This window comes from Fragaria vesca, linkage group LG5 (genome assembly GCF_000184155.1).
Source record: "Fragaria vesca subsp. vesca linkage group LG5, FraVesHawaii_1.0, whole genome shotgun sequence".
Taxonomy (NCBI): domain Eukaryota; kingdom Viridiplantae; phylum Streptophyta; class Magnoliopsida; order Rosales; family Rosaceae; genus Fragaria; species Fragaria vesca.
The window spans coordinates 3,190,624-3,197,395 of record NC_020495.1 but is presented as its reverse complement, the minus strand read 5'-3'; positions in this window follow the sequence as shown (position 1 = coordinate 3,197,395).

The window sequence follows — 6,772 nt, the reverse complement described above, 5'->3', positions numbered from 1 at the left end:
GCTAGATGGTGTACACACGGTTTCCTCAAAAAATTTCTGAGTTTAATCAGCGCCAAAGGGATCATGTCATGATGCTTTCGAAGTTCAAATCGTTTCTCTTCAGATGATGCTTAAAGATCCTAAGTTCAAATCTTCATAAAACCGTATAATCCCTGATCAAAATCTTTGTACGTGCGTCACACCTCCAACATTCAAATTCAAATCTTGTTTTTCCTTTTTTAGTGAGATTATATGGTTTTTTCATAAATATTCTAGGCTCATATACTAATTCGTGTCGAGAGATGATATTATAATGCTTCCCAGTTTAAGTGCTTCTTTTTTACGTGATTCTTATTAGAGAACTTGAGTTCAAATCTTCTTTTTGTTGAGATTATAGTGGATATTGTAAAGGGACTAGGATTGACGTTTTTTGGGTTTCGGGAGGTTTCAATCCTCAGCGTACTGAACATAAATGAAAAATAAAGAACACAACAGTTTATTTACCCAGTGAAACCTCAATTTAAGGAAAAACATTGTCGGGGCTTTCAAGATAATGAAAAGAACGAGTCAATTACAAACTTTGTAGTACTGACCGCGGCTACTATCTCTATAACCCTAGCAGATATGTTTGAAGCACTCTTCTTCTTCAAGTGATCTTCTTCTTCAATCTCTAAGGAACTAACCACGTCCTTGATCCTTCAATCACATAAACAAGTTCAACTCAACACGGAACAGTTGAACTTGTGACCTTACAAAGTATTGCAGCAGAAATACTATCTCTTAAACGCTATGCGTGTAAAGGTAGTTCTCCAATAATAGTTGTGCAAAAGGTTGTCTTCAGACAACATGCTACGTCTCCTTTATAGACGTCCAAAACTCTTGTGCAAGACATCTTCTCATCATCAACATCATAAATCCATTTGGCCTCTTAAAAGGAAATCCTTTAAACTGCATAATCACCAAATCAATCAAATATATCTCATATATCAAATCTGATAATTAAAGGAATAGAAAACCTAATCAAATTAAGTTTTATTCCTTTCACGCATCAATAAACCCTAATCATATAAGGTTACATTCATTCTCAAGTGAAATCTGATTCAATAAGATCAACATCCTAATCAATTAGGATCCTTGTCTATCAACGTAATATATACGTACTTAAGACTTCTTCCCATGTGCATATCCATATCCAATTAAACATAGATATATATCCATATATGTCATGGTGAAAATAGCCTTGCAATGCATGCACCAACCTAGACTTTATTTCCAACAGAATCAAATCATATATATAATCAATCAAATGCTCATCAATCAGATATTTAACCATATATATAAGTCCTAATCAAATTAGAACTTCTTTGTTCACACTTTTTCTCTTTTGTATAGGGATGCCAATAAATCATATACCAATATAGTGTGTGACCGTTTTAAGTCTTTCATTATCAATCTACAAGATTAACCATTAATCTTCATTGCATATTTTATCATCACTGTTGTTAAAAATGGTATTGAAATTCTATATCTTTTTTTGTTATATACTTATATTTCCTTTACATGTTTCACACTAAACATAACCATACATATAGATAGGATAATAAAATATAATATTTTTGAATGGAAAACGTCAACACTTTATTATAAGAGTAATTTTAAATACACACCCCTAATCTCTTAATACAGAACCCTTACTTAATACACTACCCATCTAGTTTTTCATTTCAATATTATACTAAATACACATCCCAAACTGCCTTAAATACCCTTAATATATAAAACTAATAATAATATGTTATTTAATATAATTATTATATATTTACTATTTCAGAACTTTCTTTACCTATTCTCTTTTATTTTTTGTTAGATTTTTTTTGATCGGGTTATAAATTTTTTCTTGATATTTTTCAATTTATAATTAAAAGAGTAATATTATATTTGAACTCTAAATCTCCAATATGACATCAATCGGCTAGAATTTGAAGAAAAAAAAATTTTAAACATACATAATTTTTTCAATGTTAAGAAATTAGTAGAAGTACAATAGCATCGCATAAAAACTAGTTCTTATTCTGCAAGATAAAAACTAAAGTTGATAAAAAAAAACCAAATAAATCTGTAAATAGTACATATAATTACGACAATAGTCGAAATTCAGAGGATGAATTAGGTTTTTATTTCTTTTCTTTTGATACGTAGTAATAGTGGAGAAGAGTTAGAATTTAAGGAAGAGAAATTATTTTTTCCCCTGATAATTGATGGATGTTTTTGTAATTAAACATACTTATAAAATCTCGTGTGAAATATAAAATAACAGGAGTGTGTATTAAGAGATTAGAGGAGTGTATTTAAAATTTCTCTTATTATAATCAAAAGATTACATAGAGACGATGCAAAAATATATCGAGAAAAACGAAAAATTTGAAAGTAAAATTACAGTAACGAGTGTCAGTGCTAAAACAATAACGCCTAAACTCGGTGTTACGCTCACGAATTGCAGTCGTTGAGCGAAATGAGTAGTCGGTGATTTGACTACCCATACAAATCCAATGCCCAAAATGATAAAAATCACTTCGGCATCGGGCTAAGGGTAATCTTCCACTTGAAGAATCGAAGCCGACCAAGGTGATTCCAGACATGGCCGTGATTGCAGCCGATCCTTTACCAACAAATACCACAGCTATGAGTCCGTCAACCAATAGCAACACCAGTGTAGAGTCTAAAACCAAAGACATTGGCAGTATTTCCAAGAGCAAAAAGAAATCAGAATCTAGTCTCAAAGCCCACAAGGCCCACCTGGATCCCGGATCCCAGACCCTATGTCACATCCCGACCCTTATATTTTTACCTTATTCACTAGCTTAATTATAATAAGAATTTTACCGTCCCCGTCATTGAGTTAATAGTTTAATTGGTCCCTAGAGGTATTTTTAAGTGATAATTAGTTTCGGGGAATTGTTCGTGGGAGAAAATATGACGACGGTAAAAATGGTAAATTTTAGCTAGTAAAAGGTAATTTTTATTCGGGTATTATTTTTCGGGGTGTTTTATTTTTGGGTTTGGGTTATTTAAAAGGATGGACCGGTTTGGGGTGTGAGGCCCAAACCCAGTTTTTTTTTCTTCTTTCTTTTTCTTCCTCTCTTCTTCCCGGTTTCCTCCCGAGCCTCTCCCCGCCGGAAACTTCTCACCGCCCGACCGCCGCCGTCCAGCCGCCCCCACGACCGCCGCACCAGTCCCAACTCGATCGGTCTCCGACCCATCTATCTTCCAGGACCGGTGACACGCCCCCTAGCGCCGCCGTGAGAGAGCGGTGCCGACCCGAAAAGTTAGGCTGCCCCGAACTTCCGGTCGCCGGAACTCCCTCCTCCGGCCACCAATCCGGGCAAGCTTGGTACGGTTTTGTAGCCCTCCTCCTGTGCAGCAACCCCTCCAATCAGCTCACTCCCTCTTGAGCTAGGTAAGGAGAAATGTGGAGTTGAAATTTCTAGGGCTTTTAGGATGTTTTTGTTCGATTAGCCTAGTTAGGCTTGGAATTGGGTGATGTGTTGGTCAGGAAAGTTGTAGAGCATGATGAGGAGATTATTCTGTCAAAATTTCATAGGTTTTGGAGGTCGCCGGAATTGGCCTCCGGCCGCCGCCGGCGGTTAGGAGATTTTTAGGGTTTTAAGTGTGGAATATCAAGAGGAGTATATTGATGTGATTTATGGAATTTTTGGATGAGATTTGGATAGGTTTGTGAATTTCCGAAGTTTGGTATTTTTGGCGGTTAATTAATGCAGAATCCGACCGTAGGATTTAAGTCGTATTTTGGGGAGGTTATATTTACGACTGTTGAGTATGATATTTAAGTTCGGATTGTTTCGATTTAAGAATATCGAAGTTAGGCAATGATGAGCGTATTTATGGCTCTCGGGTAATTTTTCCTATTTTGATTAAATATTGGATTTTTGGTTGGGAAATTAATATTATATTTGGAACAGGACGTGAGGAGGCTCGAGCAGACGAGGCCCCAGATCGACATCAGGCTTAGGCCTAATTTGTGAGTGGACGTTTATTTTAAATAAATGCATGCTATGGTTCATGGTTGATCAATTAATGTTGCGGAATATTTTAACGTCATTTTAATTTGACGATTTTTATTTCTCTTGGAGAGTTACCGAAAATGAGATTTTCGGTGGATATAAATATGTATTTATGAGAGAGTATGTATATAAATGCTAGCTAGCCATATGTGTCTGTCCACCTTAATGGCGTAGCATATAGCCGTATTATGGTGTGACGTGAGCGTTGGACGTAAGCGTAGTAGCCCTATTTGAGTGTTTAATTCATATAGGGGGTATGTACACATATTTATACACCCGTCTGTCCACCTTGATGGCGTAGTGTAGCACCGCATTAAGGCGTGACGTGAGCGTTAGACGCGAGCGTAGTAGCCCTATATAGACCCATGAATTTATATAGGGAGTATGGACGAGTGTAAATACATACATATATTATAGAGTCTGAGAGGCTCGATATTTTATGAGATAAAAGTTTTATCGCTTGCGGCATGCATTCGATTTTTCCTTAGAAATTAATTTGGGGAAACATAAATATTTTATTTATTATTTTATTTTTGTCCACTCACTCTAAATGTTTTCCCCTGGGCCCTTCGTTTTAAATTGCCCAGTCTGCAGAGTTCGGGTTGGATCTAGTAGGAGGCGAGGCATAGTCACCCGCATTTCTGCCAGTTTTCGTCAGTAGGTTACCTGTTCAACCTACTCGTGTTTTCTTGCTTCCGCTAGTGTTTAGTAGCTCTGAATACTTTGAAATTATTGTATATTATGTGATGTTTGGAAGTGCTAAATTAAGAGTGTAATTTGGAATTTTCGAGTTAGGGTTGTCTATCTGCAAGGGAGATTTTCTTAATCTTTTCAGTAAATTTTCCTTGGAGGTGGTCCCCGCACGACTTACTCCGGGTTTCATGGTGAAATTTGGGGTGGGTCGTGTCACCCTACTCCAGGCTCAAAACCAGATCCCAAACAAGAGAAACCCTAGTTAATCCAGCCAAGCCCATTCAAGCCCAATTCCTAGAGGACTGTTGCTCTAGCCGCCATCACTCCTCCGCCGACGTCACCATCACCAGAGACGAGCAACGCCACCACTCGGGCACAGCTCCTCAGCCGCCCACCACTAGCGGCAATGCCAATTAAAACTTTGCCACCATGCCGTTCGGTCGTCGAGCCCTGCTCTTAAATTTCGAGCACCACAAGACGCCGTCGTCGGTCTCTGCTGCATTCGCAAACACGGTGAATCCCAACCAGATCCAAAGTCCGATCAGCCTTAATGCTTTCATCACCACCGTCCCCATCAATACTAAAGGTGAAGAGACGAAAGCAGATACCCAGATTTAGGGAGGTCCGACGAACATGCTCGTCCTCACTCCCATAGGTTTGCCAAGAGAGATGAGCTCTAGCCTCCCGCTCAGTCGAAAGTCCCCCACCGCCTCTACGGATTAGTATATAATATTTGAATATTCTGTGATCGAAGTATTAAGTATGCGATAAAACATACTTCTTCAAATATTATATCAAAAATGATTTTTTTTTTTCTCATGAAAGGAGGGCGTGAATTCATTAAAGAGATACAAATAGGTACAAATGGTATACCAAACCCAAACTACTCTCAATACATGAATGTTGCAATAATACTTCACAGCTTTTGCACGAATTCTTCAATCGAGATACTAGGTATGCAGTACTAGTAGAACTATACTTGTTCACATATTGTATCAAAAAATGATTCTCCTTGTCTTCTAAAAAAAGCCCCTCTTGATAAATCAATTATGCAATAACATTTCACAACTTCTGCACTTCATGAAAGAACATCGGGAAGGCCTCGGTTCCCACAACTGAAGCGACGGCACTAAGAGATAGCATCCTCATTGCCAAGAACAGGGGGCTGACAAGGATCATAGTAGAGGGTGACTCCAAAATCGTTATTGATGCAGTGAATGGCAAAATTAGCACCCCATGGAGTGAAGGCTCTAACAGATTACAGAAGACATTAAAAATTTGGCACAAAAGTTCCAGGAGATTAGCTTTTATTAACGACTTATATTTGAAACACAGAGACCCACAGTAGTCTTCTGTATGAATACTATACATGATATGGTGGGAGCATGTCAACATCGCATGAGAATTGCTTTTTGAGACATAAGCTTGTGGGGAATCAGTTTTCTAAATATATTTTAGGGTTTTAATCACGTTTCTCAACACTAATTCGACCATTCAATCTACTCTACTCGGTTTAATCTTTTACTTTTTTCCACCATTTCGTAGCTTATTTTATATGCAGTACTGTATATAGTTTTGTCTCTCCACGCTTCTGTTCATTCAAAGTCTCATGTATATTCGTTTTCCTCTGATAATATATTGGTTTAGTTAATTAATACCTCCATTATTCTGCTCAATTAGGTTTATATGAGGAAAATATGTACAGGGATTTGTACCAGAAGATCTGATTTTTTTTTTTGGCGAGACCAGAAGATCTGATTTAACAGTTAGATATGGGAAAAGATCGAGAGTGACATCTGTCTATGCAAGCAACCCCAATATTTTTCAGAATCCAGCCATTTTTTGTTTGTTTTTTCATTATAAGATGAGAATCGAGAAACTTCATCATCACCAGCAGAAAGAAAGTGATCCGATTACGATACGGTAAGGCTGGTCCGCATGGTAATAATACTGACCAGTTCATTCAACTAAGTACCGGTCACTCACTGACTGACTCTCGCTCTCCCTCTCTCTCTCTC